Below are 17869 nucleotides of genomic sequence, written 5' to 3'. Positions count from 1 at the left end.
CCTCTTTTGAGCTGCCCATCTAGATTTTAATTATCTGAGGTTTGGGACTTGTTTTAAATTCTAATGGATAGATATTTAAAGCACAGCCATGATTCTTGAGCAACCAAAGAAAGATTTTATCTTCTAGAGTTTCTACAGGAGCAGATGTGGGGATAATGAAAGAAATGACAAGCTGAAACCTGTGTCACTGGACAAGATTCTCACTTGTGTGCCTTAATGCCTGGGGCCCTGCTTCCCCTGGGAGCTAGCCCTCTGCTTGCTCTCTCTACAGTTTAGCCACATCTGTATCCTGACAGCTGAAAGGAGGAAAATCAGATGCTTTTAGAACTCTGGATCTGAGGGAAGGCAGGCACAATTTCTTCAGGATTCTGTTTCACTTCATGATAAAGTGAGCATACTTTTAATATTTAATTTACTCAGGTGAAAACTACAATGATATTATAATTCAATACAAAATTTTTTAAGTGTACATGTATGCTATGCATACACACTTATATGTATATTATATTCCAATTTAAAAATTTTAGTGTAAATGTATACTTACCATCTCCTTGAATTTGAGTCACATTTTTAGACCAACAACCAGATGTTTCAAAATAGCCCACTGTGAACATTTCCTCTCTGCATTTATAAATAGCACCCTGACCTCCTTTCCAACTGAATTTGAGAGCTTCCTATTGGTTCTGTAATTGTCAAAGTCTCTTGTTTTTAAGAAAAGAAAGTACCTGAACAAATGTCTCCTAACTTATTGGCCCATTTATTTACATTTATTCATTCAATAAATATTTAAAGAACACTACTCTCTCCAAGATAATAGTGGGAAATATTTGCAGTTCAAGATAACACTATCTATTATCTCCTTTGAGGACAGTGCTAAGGGCTACAAAGAAAGTGAACATACAATGTCTTCCCTCCAAGGGTTTAAAATAAAGGGGTAAATTAGACACAACAATAAGCAAAGGAAAATGACATACAGATGAACAACAGGCCCTTTGCTGCCCAGTACCAGTGAAGAAAGAATACACAAACAAAATAGCATTGGAAGACTATGATGTCTCCAAAAAAGCACTTAAATCCTAATTATGTGAAAAATCAAATTTTGTAACCTTGACATTCATATGGTTTACATTTAGTAGTGTTTTATTTTTAATCACACACAGAAGAAGAATCATCCTTTGAGAGCACTTTGGAACTCCAAATCTCAAAATCAACTTCACTAATATAGCTAAGCACTGCAAGTCAGAGCTTTGCAAAGGAAGTGATTGGTATAGGAGCTACAAAGACTCATAGGAAGGCATGTCACAAGTGGAGATGCCAGCCATCTAAAAGTGGAACTAAAGCCGTGAAGGAGGCCCAGAGGGAGAAGATAAACACTAGGCAACAGTAAGGAGGCAGAATAGCAGGGATGGAACTAGGGTTTTACAATCATGAAAGGTGAAGCCAGAATGGCAGGCTGCAGTCAGCTGTGGAGGTCCTTGAATAGCAGGGCAGAGTCCCACTTGAAGATACTGTTAAAATACCTAGACAACCCCTCTCACCATCACTACCCCCAGGAGCGTGAGTCACGTGATCCTCAGAGAAAAGAACACACTTCTCTTGTGCTCTTGCACAGATCACATCATTCTTCACCACCCTAAAGCTATGCATTATAACCAGTAGATGAGGGAATAATCACCCACTCCCTAATTATTCCCTCATCTACCCATCCTCACAGATGGCATAAGATAGGAAAATAATTCCCCTCACCTCTCACAAGTACTTTTTATGTCCAAAACTACCCAACAAAATGCCTACATCCACTCAGATCCAGACACCTTCATGGTTCCTACTCAAGCATGGATAAAGAAAACAGCTTCTGCTGAGTCAAAAGTGTTAAGAAAATTTTGCAGGTCAAATTTCTTTCTAGACAGAATCATGAGAAAGGAATACCACTGAGTATTATTACAATTATGAAAAAATATAAGCAAGCCAAATTACTTAATGACATATATTTAATCTGGTCAATATTTTTTTAAATAACTAAAATAATAGAGTACAAGGCAGAGAAGATTAGGATGGCATCTCATACTCTATTCTCACAGCTGTCACATTTAGTCAAAGTCAAGACACACTTCCATCATTATTATCTACCCAGACTGGTGGCATGGTTCAAGTGGTTGAGTGCCTGCCTAGCAAGCACGAGGCCCTAAGTTCAAACGCCAGTACTGTCAAAAAAAAAAAGACCAGAAGTTGTCTAATATTTTATGAAGAATTCCAAAACTCCCTACCTAGTTCAGAATATGCATTGCCAAAAGAGGAAGTTGTCTAATTAATATTTTATGAAGCATTCCAAAAGTCTTTACATCCTGAATGTGCAGTGGTTGGACCCTATAAATGAGTCAATAAATAAATGGGAACTGGTGAACATGTATTAACAGAAACTATTAAAGCAATGACTGTCATTTACACTTAGCACTTAGCATTCTGTAATCACTTTCACTGAACTTTTTAGATTGGAAGGAAGTGGATTAAAAACAACAAAACACACAAAAAGAAAAAATTCCTTCTTGGATATCATGATGTCTGAGCATGTTTTTAAACATTCATATTGTCAATACCCTAATGTAAAAATTCTTAAGAAGACTGCAACGAATTATAACCTAAGTTCTATACTTAACCACAATAACTAAGAGTAGTTGAATCTGAAAAGTATTCATTGAAGTTGAGCTTTCACCGCAAGATGTGATATTAGAAAAATAGGAATTTGTCTCTAAATGTACTATCAGCTTCTCTAGTCACACACTCCCATATAAAATCTGACAGGCTTACAGAGGAAGGAAAAAATACAAACACATGTACACCTTCATAAATAAGTGTTAACAAGCCATTTGACTTACCCTGTAGGTACATTTTAATTTAAGTAAATCTTTGAGTACGGACAAATAAGGCTACCTAAAACCTTCTTGTTGTTAGGACCCACATTAAGAGAGTGTTAAGTGTCTGCATGGAAAGGAGCCAGAGATATTTCCATTTTAGGCTCTAGCCTACTTCCATGACCCACTTTTTTTTCTTTGTTAAATATTGTTGAACAGTGGAATGTCATGGGCCTTTGCCCTCCATCTTTCTCTTGTAAGTGTATGAAAGTTATAATAGTTTTAAAAGTATTTTTTCCAAAAAAGTTAGCTTCTTTTTAAAAACATCCATAACATCACCTTTCAATTACTTATGGGCACTGTGCCATAAACTCCTGCTGGTGTAGAGTGCTTAAGTGCGGCGAAATCAATACTGAGCTTGTAAGTACAATACTATTATTGGTAATAACAATGACATTCGATTAAATGTACTTTTAAAAATAGCTTATTTTCAATATGCTTAAAAAAAAACTCAAAGGATGAAGTAGGAGCAGCCTACTTCAAGGACAATACAAAAAAAAAAAAAGTTGCCATCACCATAGGAACAGCCTAAGATGTCATTATTCCATACAAAAGTAGCTTAACGTTCTGTGGGATTTTTCCTCTACTTATCAAAGGTTATAAGTTCGCCATCTAACTTCACAAGTGATCACCCAAGTAACTGCCGATTGCCACAAGGAGGTGGAGAAGTGTTTAAGAAAACAAGCCAGAATGAAATAAAACGAGACTTACTTTAATAAATAGGATGGACACCAATTCTCCCAAAGTAAAGGAGAAAGATCAATCTGGCAACTCACTCCCGACAGGTCCTACTGTACAGTACTGGGTTCGGGCAGGTGGAGGCCAAATGATTGTAATTAAAGCTAATTAACAGGCCTGTCGTCTTCAAGTGTGTAACAAGCAGGGTGCGGGGGAGCACAGAGACCGGAGCAAAGTCATTATCTCCACCGAGAAAAGAACTTGGTTCCTGAAACTCGGCTACACTCCTTTTAATGGGGGGCGGGGACGGAGGGGGAGTCCGATAGGTTCGTGGCTTGTCACCTTCCGGGGCCAACTCCCAGAAGTAGAGTTTCTCTATCACTTACCCAGCTCTGCTTTCCTTTTACACGCCCACTCGCGGGAGCGAAATCCAAGGGGCAGAAACCCGAGCGGGAACTTTGCGCTCTGGAACTGCACCCCGAGAAGCCCCGGTCCACCCATCCAAGTCGTCCTTCACCTCGAGTCCCGCACACCCGCCAGCCCACCCCGCCCCGGGTTACTCGCCTTGCGCGTGGCCGCCCAGCGAGGCGGAGCTGGAGGACCCGGCGCGCGCCTCTGGCTCCCGGGGGCGCGGGGCCTCCTCCTTCCCGGTGCCCGGGCGGCTCTGCCCGCGACCGCGTCAGCTGCCAGACGGCGGCCGCCGCACCTGGAGGCGGGGAGCGCAGCGAGCGCGGGCCGCGCACCCGCGCGCAGCTCCGGAAGCGCCGCGCCCGCCGCCCGCGCCCTGCCCAGGTGGCTCTCGCGCCGCGCCTCGGCCGCTTCCTCCCGGGCCTCGGGGGCGGGGAACCGGCGCCCCCGCGCCAGGGCAGCCCGAGCTCAACGGCGGGGGTGGCCGAGCCGGCCGCCCAGGTTCCGCAGCATAGTTGGACGACTGACTCAGTCGGCTGCGACTTGGCCGCGCCTGACAGCCTCGCCACCTGGCGCACCTCGGTCGGGAAGTGCCCGGCCCTGACGGGCTGGCGACACTGGGTCCCTGAGCGCAGAGTGCGGGGGCATCGCCACCCTCCCGCCAGGGACAGCCCAGGATACTCTCCTGCCTAGGCCAGCCAGTTGGTCCGTCTATGCTGCACTGGTGGGGATGGGCGCGCCCTCGCCACGAATGGTTGTTACTACTCTACTAAGTACTTTCCCTGTTGGCTCAGCGTTTCTCAGACTTGAGACTCATCTGGGGCGCTGATGTCCCCAGGCTGCTGCTTGTAAATGTGCATTCAGTGAGCCCGGGAATCAGTATGTTCGACAGGACCGTGGTGCTCAGGCTGACCCCACTATCACAGGATTCTCCCTCAGGTCATTCTTGAGGAGAAGAGATGAATATCCCCATTTCTACTTGACAGTCTGATGAGGAGCTGGGCAACTTGCCCACATAGCCATATTTTAAAGATATGGTGGTTAATTTGGAGCTGAAATCTTTCCTCAGCCTTACCACTGAGTTTTGAAATTGATCTTTCCTCTCCTTTTTCCCCTCGCAGGGAGGGATAAACAAATCCCAGACACCTGAGATTGTTAGATCCTAGAGGGATTTTTTTCCCTTTGAATTCAATAAGGCTCCCGGACATGATAAGGAGGAAGCAAAAGAAGACAGGCGATCTCAAAAACCCTTTTGGACACAGAATACCTGAGTCTATAAAATCCAATTGTTTGCAAATAAGTTCATAAGTCAACTCCTTATTTTCAGTTTTTTTTTAATAAACATCTTTCCACAGACTGTACCTGAATTTCTGATGCCTAAAAGATGAAATGGACTTATCTTTCCCTGTATCTGTTGATAGAAGTGTAGCAATTAGGGAAAGTGCAGACCTTATTATAAAAATGAGATAATTAGTGACTGTACAGTGTGGGAGGCTTCCCAGGAGCCCAGGCTCTTGGGAGTCTTCATGTCATTCCTTCATCTAAATTACTGCCCACCAAAAAGTACAGTCCTTCCCTGGGGCTTCAGAAGAAACTGTGATGTGCTAGAGAGGCACCCCAAATTTCCAGTCCCTTTGGCACTAAATACTGGATAGCAAGCCCCATTTGTCAAGGTAGCTTGACATATTCCAAACTTTCAAGAATTGTCCTTTTTTGGGGGAAGGGGTTTCAGCATTTATAACAAATTTTATGTGGTTCTTCCCTGGATTTGCCTAAGTTCTCACACACGCTTCTCATTTTATCTTTGTAAACCATCTGACATCCTTCTCTGGAGAAGGTAGGCTATAAATAAGAATTCTTACATCATTCACAGTGTCTCAGAAGGTGGAGCATTGATTTGTCCCTAAGTACTTTTTTTTTTATAAATTCATTGGGACACTGTGCCTCTTTGCAATAATATCTTAGTTCTTTGAATATCATTTACTTATATAGGGTTTCAAAAGTATTGATCACTGTTTGATATTTTGAAGATAAAGTGGCTACCAATTACAATACAATGCCTGGATTTAGTGTTCCCCCAAGGGGGAATAAAGAGATGTACTACACATCAGTGATTTAATAACAGCTCCAGGGAATAAAAGGAAAACAGTACTCTCCCACTGCCTGTATGCATTAGTTATAAGTAGTATGCTGATTTGATGAATTTTTATATATGAAGGACAATATGTTTCAGGAAAGAAACTAAAGAAACTATCTCTTTTTTTTTGTTAATTAGTTGTCTGTCTCTGGCCAAGTAATGAGTATCTATGCTGCATATACACAACAACTTATCAGCTGAAATTCCTTTTCCAGTTTTATAACTACAGGCTTAATTGAAATGTAAAGAAGTTAGATGTTATATAGTGGCTAAATTAAACATATTTAGGCTCTGTTGGTAGAGAATAAAATATTTAGCAGCCCTCACAGTAAGGAATTCAGGGAACAAAATAGACAAGGAAATTGACTTTACATAAAAATTAAGATTTGAAAATCTGTTTACTGTCACGTCATAAGTTCTCAGTAATTTCCTTCTAGACTGGAAATACTCTAAAGGGACCTCCTCCCACCCCCAGTTCCTAGTTTTTTAGCAAAAGAACAGATGTAGTTGCTTTGCCTGATTTTATGCCCTTGCTGTTCCCAAGCCTTGTACCCAGAATGCACTCTGGTATGAAAGAGGCCATTTGAGAAAGTGGGAATCCCCTTCTCCTTTTCCTAGTTCTCTCTCCTCTCTTCTTTTTCTACCAGCCCCTTTTCTTGACCTCATAGAGGCCAACACCCATTGAGCACTTACATTTCAACAAGCACTTTACTTATAGGAGCTCACTTAATGATCTCAATTGGTCTTTGAAGAGAAATAGTTATCCCCCTGATAAGAAAACTTGAGAAAAAGACAGTGAGTATAAAGGAGGTGGAGGCAGAGCCAGGGGAATTCCAAGCCATTCATCTCCATGGTACACTGGATTGTCACAGGCGAAGCCAGTGGTGCTGGGTTTGAAAAGCTATGCATTCAAAATGAAAGCCATACCATGCAGCTTGCGGCAGTTTGGTTAAATTCAATTAAATTATATGGGTCTTGGTTTCCCCATCTGAAAACTGGGAATAATAATACTTGTGAGAATTTAAATGATTATACATCTAAGGCACCTAAAAATAACCCCTTGTTACATTTAGTTCTATTCTCTTTTACCCAATTATTCTTCAAGACTAGGTTCAAATCCCATCTCCTTTCCAAGACTTTGTAATTCTCTGGGGTCCAGATTTAGTTCTACACAGAATTCTACTTTTCTCTAAAGGAAAACCCGGTATTTTTGCCAAATAAAAAATATTAGAGCTATAGATGCAACAGGCAAGTATACCTTTATAATATTTAAGCCATCCATTTAAATAAGTAAAACTGTATTAGAAGTACTACCTTTCTACTCACTTTTATGAAATAATTTTATTCAGATATTAACATGTAATGTTGACATCAAAAATTTCATTACTAAGACCATAGTTGCTTTTTTTTTCCTTTTTTCTTTTTTTTTGTTCTGTACTTTATCTCACCCTTATCTATCAACCCTGTGCCTTGGGATAAAGTCTGTAATAAAGTGCTTACTTATAAGGATTGTCTCAGACTGTGTTTTATGTGGAACATTGGCCAAGGTATACATACTATCCTTATGTTTTCAGGGATTTATTTATACATATCTCATTCTCTATTTTAGGTGAGAACCTCTTGTTGTATGTATTTAGCCTAGAACAGGGCAAATCCTTTATTTTTTCTTTTAATTCACTAAGACTAAGTGTATTTATCATGTACAAAATGTTGTTTGAAACTATGTACACATTGTGGAGTGGCTAAATTGAGCTAATTAGAATATGCCTTTTTTTTTTCTTGTGAAGAAAACACTTAAATTTTACTCTCAAGAATTTTTTTCAAGAATGGGACATCCAGTGGTATTAACTATAGTCACTATATTACAGGAAAGATCTTTTGAACTGGTTCATTCTAAGTAAAATTTTATAGCCTTTTCCTTGCATCTCTCTAACCCCTCTACCTCATCCCCTAGCCTCTGTCATCACTATTATACTTTGTAACCCTATGAGTTCAACCTTTTTTCCTTTCCTTTTTTTTTGTTCCCACTCTCTCTTTGAAATGGAGTCTCACTGTTCTACTCAGGCTGGCCTTGAACTCCTGTGTCAAATTATCCTTCTGCCTAAGCCTTCTGAGTAACAGGGAGTTACAGGAGCATGTCAACTCTCCCAGCTATGAGTTTGACTTTTCTAAGTTCCACATGTAAGTAAGATCACGCAGTGTTTGTTTTCTATGCCTAGATTATTTCACTTAACATGTCTTCCAGGTTCTTTCTTTTTTAGTGTGGCAGAGTACTATTCCATTCTTTATTCATTTGTTGACAGACACTTAGGTTGATTCTATATCTTGGCTACTACGAATAATACTGCAATGAATATGGGAGTGCAGACCTCTCCTTGACATACTGATTTCATTTCCTTTGGATATATACCCTACGGAGGGATTGATTGCTGGATCATAAAGTAGTTCTCGTTTTAATTTTTTGGGAACCTTCCATACTGCTTTCCAATTTACAATTTCCCATTAGGGTACAAGGATTCTTTTTTCTCCACATCCTCTCCAACTCTTATCTCTTGTCTTTTTTTATAAAAGCCATTCTAACAGATGTGAGATAATGTCTCATTGTGGCTTCATTTTGCATCTCTCATTAGTGATATTGAGCACTTTTTCATATACCTCTTGGCCACTTGTATGTCTTCTTTTGAGAAATGTCTGTTCAGGTCTTTTCCCAATTGGGTTATTTCTTTGCTTACTTTTGAATTGTTTCAATTCCTTATATACTTTTTGATATTAGATCATTATTAGATGTATGGCTTGAAAATTATTTTCTCCCATCCTGTAGGTTTTTTTTCCTTGACTGGACAGAGGTTTTTAGTTCGATGTAATGAATCTCACTTATCTAATTTTTGTTTTCTGTGTTTTTGGAAGGATACATATCGAAAACATTATCACTCAAATCGATGTCATAGATCTTTTCCCAGTTTCAGGTCTTCCATGAATGTCTTTCTTTAATCTGTTTTTGAATCGAATTTTGTAGGTGGTATGAGATAAGATCATTTCATTCTTCTACATGTAGATATCCAATTATTTCAGCATCAATTATTGAGAGACTATTCTTTCTCCATTGTATATTCTTGACAATTTGCCAAAAACCAATTGACTCTAAATGTGTGGATTTATTTCTGGCCTCTTTATTCTGTTCTATTGATCTATGTGTCTGTTTGTATGCCAATACCATGCTGTTTTGATTACTACAATTTTATAGTATATTTTGAAATCAGGTGCAGTGCATTCAGCTGTGTTCCTTTTGCAAATTGCTTGGTTTTGGTTTTGGTTGCCTTTTTTCAGAATGCATTATTTTCACTTCTTCCAAAACTTTTACACCTGCCTAACCTTCTCAACACTTTTATGATTCTGTCATTAGGAATTTTATTGCAAACCAGAAGTTCCCCCTTGCTTTATATTAAAACGTTTTTCTTATTCATCCTAAAATATGTACCTTAGTATCTCTGGAAGTTAATTTTTGAATGATTTTAGAATGCATTTTTGTTTTAAAATATAATATGTAAATTGCCATACCCACATCACACACTTTAAATATCTTCACCTCCTTGTTTTTTAAGCCAATTTCATCAGATGACTTCTATATGTATCTTAAACTAGGTTTGATTATGAATATTTCAGGTTATACCTCCATCCCAGGGCTTAGTACTTTTCAGTTCAGATCAATGTACAATAATTGAAGGAAATAAAGATGTCTTGTAATGCATATACTCTTGGCCCAGGCACTGTGGCATATCATTAACTTTTTTAATCCTCTCAACAGGACTGAGAAGTAGTTACTGTCATTATATCCTTTTTGGTCAATGAAGAAGGGAGGTTATCTAAGAACTAACAAGCCATAAATAAGGAAGTCAGATAAATTCATGCCTTAGCATTATGCTGCGATGCTATTGAGAGTTCTTTCAGTGTTTTGACCAAAAGGAATTCTTCTCTAAGGACTAATTTTAAGGGGGAAAATGATGTGCCTTATATTCAGGCATCTATAATGCTCACCCCTGAGTTTTCCCAATGCCCCTTATTCTAACCGTAGTTGAAAACCCCTGTTAGTTGGCCTTGCATTTTGGCTATGAAGCTCTTCTTATTACTATTTGTATTCCCTGAAGTACTCATCATAGATAGAGCCTTAGGGTAAATGTTTTATTAAGTTGAAATATATATGTTCCTTAGATTCATTCCTTGTAGTACTTTGTTACAAATTATAAGAGTTGCTTTGAATTTGCTTTTGGTTTTGTGACAGGATCTTGCTATTAGAGGTTCAACTTGGATTCTCAATACTTCTGCCTCAGCTTCCTGAGTGCTGAGATTAAGAAGTTGTTTTGAAAATTGTAGTTTATTCTTTGTCACCACAAAGAAAGAAAGCCAGTTAGTGTGCCTGACACCCCAAGTTACCATAGACATAGGAACCACATAAATATTCAGTAATTCAATTACTGACCAAAAGGTGATGGCATTGTGAAAATATTTCAGTTTAAAATGTTTTCCTTTTAAAGTACCCAAAAAATAAGATATGTTTTTAAAAATCATTAAATAATATCAAGAAAAAAGTAAACATGTTTTCATATAAAACCAATATTTCAGAAACACTTTTAGGTACTAGAGAGGAGAATGTTTCATAAAGACTAATAATATGCATATTTTTATACCTTACTGTTTCTTTTGCTTTTTTAAAAAAGTTTTTTTTAGCAGTACTGGGGTTTGAACTCAAGCCTTCAAGCTTGCTAGGCAGGAACTATAGTACTTGAGCTACTCCTCCAGTACTGTTTTGTGTTGGATATTTTCAAGACAGGGTCTCACAAGCTATTTGCTTGGGCTGCCTTTGACCCATGAGCCTCCTGATCTCTGCCTCCTACGTAGCTAGGATTACAGACGTCAGCCACTGGTGCCTAGCTACCTTGTTATTTCTGAAATGGGGATTCATCTTAAAACGAATTGCTGTTGACCTGGCAGTAGTCATAGTGTAATTATCCCTGCCTACAGGCTCATGGACTTGATCATTGATGTTTACAATGTTATCACTTCTTTTGAGTTACCTGCATCTACAGTGCTGTGTACATTAAGCTTAATTGTCAGTTAAAATGTTTTCAAAAGGATTAAACTAGGTTCCTGTAGAAAAGCATTATTTGATAAACATTAATGTCTAAAAGATTCTCAAAGAGCATTTTGTATATATACATAATAGAAATTCTAAGTGACTATTGTCATGTCATAGTTTAGGACATAGTAATTTTTTCTCAGTTGTATAGAAAATACTCATGTACAAAATAGAGAAAAAATTTGTTTTACAATTGTTAACATCCTGCAAATTGCAAACATAAAAAATTCTAATTGTATTGTACCATGGGGGTGGGAAATTCCTTCAGCAAAAAATCATTCCTAAGAGAAATTCAGAAAACCTAACAATTGCCCAGAGGCTTTGCAGATGACATATGTTCACTGGGTATAAAATCATTGCTTGTATTTTAACCTGTCAATTCTTTTTCATATATTTCTATAGTTGAGTTTCCTTCTCTGTATTATAGCTTGAGAATACTTTTTGGCTCCATTTTTTCTCTTTTTGCTAAAAATGCTATAGTTATAATAGATAATTAGCTTTGAAAGCTCTTCTGACATCAAGAAAAAAAGGAGCGATTTAAACAAGCAAAAGATAAGAGAGGCTGTAAAACAAAAGCAACAGCTAGAAATAGATTTCTGGTGAACCAATGAAACTAAACTGTTTAATGCATTTGAAAAGCACTAAATATTGTCAAAGTGAATGGTAAATGAAATATAAGAAAAGGATCAACAAAAACCTCATACCATAAGTACAATTTAAATGGAGATCCTAAACTAACTGCCTATGAGTAGCATGAAGGCAAAAGTCAACAGTATGTTTCAGACCACAGCTCAGCACTTTTTAATTAGTTTCTAAAATTTAAATATTACTTTAAAATATGGATTTTTAGCTTCTCTTGGAAAATCAGAAGGTCTGATAGTACTAAACTTGCACTTGCTCAAAGCAAATCTACATGGGTTGGAAAATTGGCTATGCTTTTGAGGCAGAACATGCACTCTTTACTGTTCTATAATTCCTACAAAACCCTTCTTCCTTGAGCTTATGATGTGGGAGCTGTGAAGGATGGAATTATGGGATTTGCCCTGAAATTATTATCAATTAATGACAAGCTTGCCTTGGGGCAAACATGAATTTCTGAAATGAAGTCTTAGAACTGCACAATACTTACATACCATCATACTAAGACAATTTTAGCAGCAGCAGTATAATCGATATATTTACGCAACCAGCTATTGAGTTCTTAAAATAAGTTCAATAACATCTATATATTTATATGTGTGTGATATATATGTGTGTTATGAATACACATATTACATATGTGTGTAGTGTACCTATTTATAATTATATATATATATTCCATGGTATATTCATGCATACATATTAATACATTTATGTGTTAACAATATATACAAGTCTAGCTATGTTTAAGCCATTGGAATTTGCTGATATTTGTCTTTAACCTCAAAATTGGTCATTATGTGTGGTTTAAATTAATAAATTTTAATTGGGGGTAGAAAAAATGCTTTTCCCCTACTCTTAACATTTTATTTATGTAGAGGGAGTTTCTAATCCTCCTAGTCTCTGTTTGCCCCCATCACACCTCACACCACACATTCTGCTCCATGGTAGAGGTGAAATTTATTTATTGTATTTGGAAGGAGTCATTGGGCATGTGAATCCTAACCCTTCATCCCCACTTTTTCTTCATGTGGGGTGCCATCAAGAAGTTGGAACTCTGCTCTCCCCAGCTGTAAGGCCTAGGGGAAATTTGAATCTATCCATGGCTTCCAGAGCCTGACATCTCAAATAATAAAAATAATGCTTAAGACATCATCTGTCTGACTCCTGTCTATCTTCCTGTTTATTTCAAACCAAGTACCACATTTATGGTGTTAGGAACAAACAACAATGGATGCCAGAAAAAAGCATAGATTGGTAACTCCAAAAATAAATATTTTTTAAACAAGTGACATTTAAACTAAGAAGTAAAGGCTGAGTGGGAGTGAGCTATGTGTGCTGTGCATGCAAGGGGGTGGGCAGCGATAAATTCCAGGCAAAGAGGAACATTTGGAAAACCTCAGAAGCAATGGAAAAGCAGTAACCTTGGAGGAACTGAAAGAATTTCTTGAAGCTAGATAGTGAATAAAGTAGAGAAGAGCAAGGTAAAGTTAGGGGGATAGTTGCTACAACATGTAGGGCCTTATAGGCCATATACAGGTTTGAGATTTTATCAGAAGGGCAATGGAAAGTTACGGAAGAGATTTAAGTGGGAAGAACATAATTTTCTTTTTACATAATCTGCAGTTCTTAGTAGAAAATACTATTAGGCCCATATTTCAGCTGAATAAATTGAAACACAGAGACACACACACACAAAACTCCAGGGAATATTTCAGGTGTCTAAAACAAGTCCACAATCTAATGTGCAGAAATTCCATGGCATATGCGCATTTAGAGGCTATAACTCACAATTAATATATATGATCAAATCACCAGCTTGTTGTGGTTTGTATAAAAGTATTTTGTATTTGTCAGTACCCCTGTGAACAAGCCAGTGAATTTGTCCTTCCATTTTCTACAGTAAAATTTTAATAGCTTAGAATTTTTTTGTTTCTTAATGTGAAGTGCCTCTTTTTCTGGTATATAAAAAATTCAATAATTATCCCCAAACCAAATAATTAAAAATAGATTTGAGGAAGGAGAACAGAGGATAAAACCAGCTCAGCACATCATGAAAAAGTAAAGTCGCTAAGCAAGTTACTTTCTTTGTATCTATGAGGGTCAGAAATTGACATGTGGGACTGACAAGTTCATTAGTCAAAGCCCTCATGCGTAACTTGCACATTGCTTACTCTTAACTTATATGTCAGTCATGTCTGGTCTTACTTTGGAAAACAAAGATTCATATATCTTGCTTCTCTTTCTGAAAAGATAGTGTTCTCAGTCCCTTTAAACCATCAATGCTTTAGAAAAGATATCTGCCATTTGATCATTTTTCTGTGTGTGAAATATGACATGCCATCTCAGTTCTGACCAACAGCAGGTGCAGACCTTCAAAGACATATCTCAAAGTTTGCATTTCCTTCCCTCCACATGGCTTCCGTAGCATCCGTGTCATGGTTTTATATTTTTTCCTGTGGAAACTCTCCTACCCACAGTACTGCAGCTTCAATCTGGTTTAGCAATCGAAAACACGGTGTCTGCTCAGTAGGTTTTGCAAGTGTTTTAAGGAAACCGAGGTATAGTCTCATGCCTGACTGAAATGTTCTTTCACTGGTAAAGGAACTACTGCTCGTGCATTCATTCAGCCGTGAATGCTTGGCCTTTGCAATCAGTTTCTAGGACACTAAAAAAAGAGAGTTTTGTTTTTCATTCATCACCAGAAAAACAAGAAAATGAAACTGATCTGGAAGCAATCCCTGGTCTTCATGCACTGGGTTGAGACAATTTTCACTAAAGCAATATTTTTTTAAAGAGACCAATTTAATTCAGTAGATTATCTTCATAAAGTACAAAGCACACTTTCGAATAAAAAGAAGAGCATTTCAAACAGTCAGCAGATGGGTAGATGCTTTATTGAAGCAGCAGAATTCAATAGAGAACAATTACACGGTTCTTTTCAAATTGTGCTTTTGAACTGACTCTTCTGCCTCTGTCTGGAACATCAGGGTCCCATAGACTTTCCGATTTGTGTCAGTGACAAGAACAATTTATTGAGCTAATTTATGAGCTAAAAATGTCCAGTCTGATCTAGCAACCAAGACTAACTCCAGTTTATTTAGCAACCAAGACTAATTCCAGTTTATTTAGTAGAAAGCCTATTGTCCTCATCACCACCCACTCCCACAAGCCTGCTTCAGGGTAATGAGTGGGACAGGGAAGCTGAAGCATTTTCTTCTCCCATGCTCACTTCCTTTTGCACCCACTAGCTCCTTGGTTAGATCCTTCAAGGGTCAGATCAAAGCGAAAAGAAGATTGAGGGAAAGTACAATCTTTTAGGTGGTAGGTGAAATTGTAAATTTATGACTAAATTTTTTTTCCACTCCATCCCAGCTCACCCCTTAATCCTGCTAGAGTCTGGACTCTGCTGCTCCTAAGATGCAAGGAATGCTCTCAGAAACTAAATGCTGCCAGAGGCCTTCCTCAAACTCTACTACAGCGTCTAGGTAAGTTCCATACTCACAGCTGACATTTGTTTCAAATAGGTAAACTGCCTCCCTACCTTCTTCAAAGCTGAACTTCACAGGGCTTCATACACAATTTCTCACGTGATGATAATAGATAAGATCCTTTGGCCATGTGTATCATATTGTAGAAATGAACTAGAAAAGGAACATCGGCAAGATGGGACTCTAATTATTTCAAAAATGTGCGTGTGTGTGTGCGCTTGTGGCTAGACATATTTATTCAATACTATTCCTCCTTATAAGCAGTGGGTTTATATTTATTAAATATTGATCACATGCAATCCCGACATGTAAATTATTTCTGTTAATCCTCTATTATTAGCCTCATTTTGTTGGTGAAGGTACTTAAAGGTGTAAGAGTTTAAGAAACTTGCCCAAGACCACATACTTTGTAAATGGTAGAGATGAAATTGTCAGATGCAGAGGCTTAGCTCACTTTAATTACTACATCAGCTCATCTCCCTGTGGGATGGAGTGTTATTAGCTTAAGTAGTGATGGCAGCTAGGCTATTAAAATGGCTTTTGCATCTATTGCCAAGGTTCTCCCAGATAACAGACTTTAACGGCCGCTTTCATCTCTGTGTTATTGATAGAAATCTTTCACTTAGAGAAGCATGTCCTGGGTACACGCCTATACACGACTACAATCTTATTAGACAGTATGAAGCAATGACAAGAGCCAGGTCTTCAAAGTACTCCATCTCCTTCCTCTCACACATCTTTTCATATGTTGTATTAATAACACAGTCAACAAAGTCCTGATTCAAATTTCTGCTGACAGTTAATGAAATTTATGGTTTATTTAGTTATGATTTCTAGGAGTCTAACTTTTCCTTTTAAATTGTAATCTATAGGTTCCTTGTGACATCTTTGAGTATTGAAAATAATTTTGTTACTTGTAATAGATCATGAGAAATAATGAATATAGTTAATTATGTTACCAAATAGGTCATCCACAAACCACATTAGTATTAGTAACTTTAAAGCCAGTGGATTTGCTGAACAGGCATGATATCATGACAAAGCTTCGAAAAAATTAAAATTCTTGACTCTTAGGCCTGCAGGAACCTTATTATCAAGATACAAGGAAGAATAAAGCCAGAATTAGGCAGGAGGACAGGCTTTGGGAATGATTTTTAATTTAATGTATAGTATCTAAAGAGTTTTAGGGAGTAAGAGATAGAGCCAAGAAAGGATTTGACTAATGGTTTAATCTTATGTAAAAATTATGTCATCAAAAACCAATGACTGTGCTTCAACTAGTCAAAAAGTTAGCATTTCCAATATAGAGTTTCACATTATGTCTATAGAATGATTTAGGAAAAGAAATGAGCCTGAAAAATACTTCAGTCCATACTCTGCTCTGGAGATTTAATGACATATATTTTCCATATTAAAGTCTTCAAGGAATGTGTTTAATCTTACTTAATTTAGCATTTCTTATATTTATTTGATTAGGAAACCAAACTTAGTTTAATGAATCCCACTTTCAAAGAAGCTGATTCCACATAATTATGGAACCCACATTCTAGATTAGTGCTCACAGATTATTGAACATTCTTCTCAAAGCAAAATTATTGAGGCTGTTTTAATGGATGGGGAGAGTTAAAAGGAAATCACTTTCCTTTCTTTCTTTCAAGTTGAGGTCTCACTATTTAGCCCAGACTAGCCTTGGACTCTTGATCCTCCCACCTCCAGTCCACCTCCCCAGTGCTAGGGTTACAACTATGCACCATGCACAGCTGGAAATGCTCTTTAATATGTTACACACATACAAACATTCTAGCCATATATTCAAGGACCATACAGGTCAAGCTGAAGATAGGATTCAGTCCTGCATATGGGCCCATAGAGGGCAATCTACCTCTTCATTGAAATGAAACAAGGTAGTCTCTAGTAAACATTTTTACTTAAAAATTAATTCTTAATACAATCTTCTCATAGACAAAAGTAATTCATATCAGAAAGTTCTATGCCATAGAAATATTTAACTAGAATATTTGTAAGTGGATGGTAACAAATACCACTATAAGCTCTAAAAGATCTCACTGAAGTAGCCTTAGGCCCTGTCACCTGATCAAACACAAATTCCAAAGAAACTCTTGAGATAGCTATTTGCAAAATAGCTATGTATATAACTGAATGGGTTGACATACAGCTCTAGTAATAATACTAGTTAGAAGCTTCTAGACATCATCAATAGCTATAGCAAGGTAGCAGGATATAAAATCAACATAGAAAAATCATTAGCATTTCTATACACTAACAATGAGCAAATGGAAAAAGAATGTATGAAAACAATTCCATTTACAATAGCCTCAAACAAAATCAAATACCTAGGTGTAAACCTAACAAAAGATGTGAAAGACCTCTACAAGGAAAACTATACACTTCTGAAGAAAGAGATTGAGGAAGACTATAGAAAGTGGAGAGATCTCCCATGCTCATGGAT

General features: G+C 37.7%; 1 protein-coding gene across 5 annotated transcripts in view; it reads right to left on the bottom strand.

The window, feature by feature from the left end:
• The window catches only part of Arap2 (ArfGAP with RhoGAP domain, ankyrin repeat and PH domain 2), a 235389-nt gene that overhangs the window by 184602 nt on the left and 32918 nt on the right, over positions 1 to 17869 (bottom strand). For 2 of the 5 annotated variants that reach the window (XM_074042483.1, XM_074042488.1), the window contains exon 1: positions 3977 to 4132. The exons of 1 other annotated variant lie outside the window; for it this stretch is intronic. The gene's annotated coding sequence lies outside the window, so the exon portion shown is untranslated. Of the gene's footprint in view, positions 1 to 3623; positions 3934 to 3976; positions 4133 to 4154; positions 4293 to 17869 lie in introns of those variants that run through there. 2 more of the 5 variants (XM_074042484.1, XM_074042485.1) reach the window with 2 other exon arrangements.

This window comes from Castor canadensis, chromosome 9 (genome assembly GCF_047511655.1).
Source record: "Castor canadensis chromosome 9, mCasCan1.hap1v2, whole genome shotgun sequence".
NCBI lineage: Eukaryota > Metazoa > Chordata > Mammalia > Rodentia > Castoridae > Castor > Castor canadensis.
The sequence above is the reverse complement of the archived record's forward strand: the minus strand, read 5'-3'. Positions and strand labels throughout refer to the sequence as shown.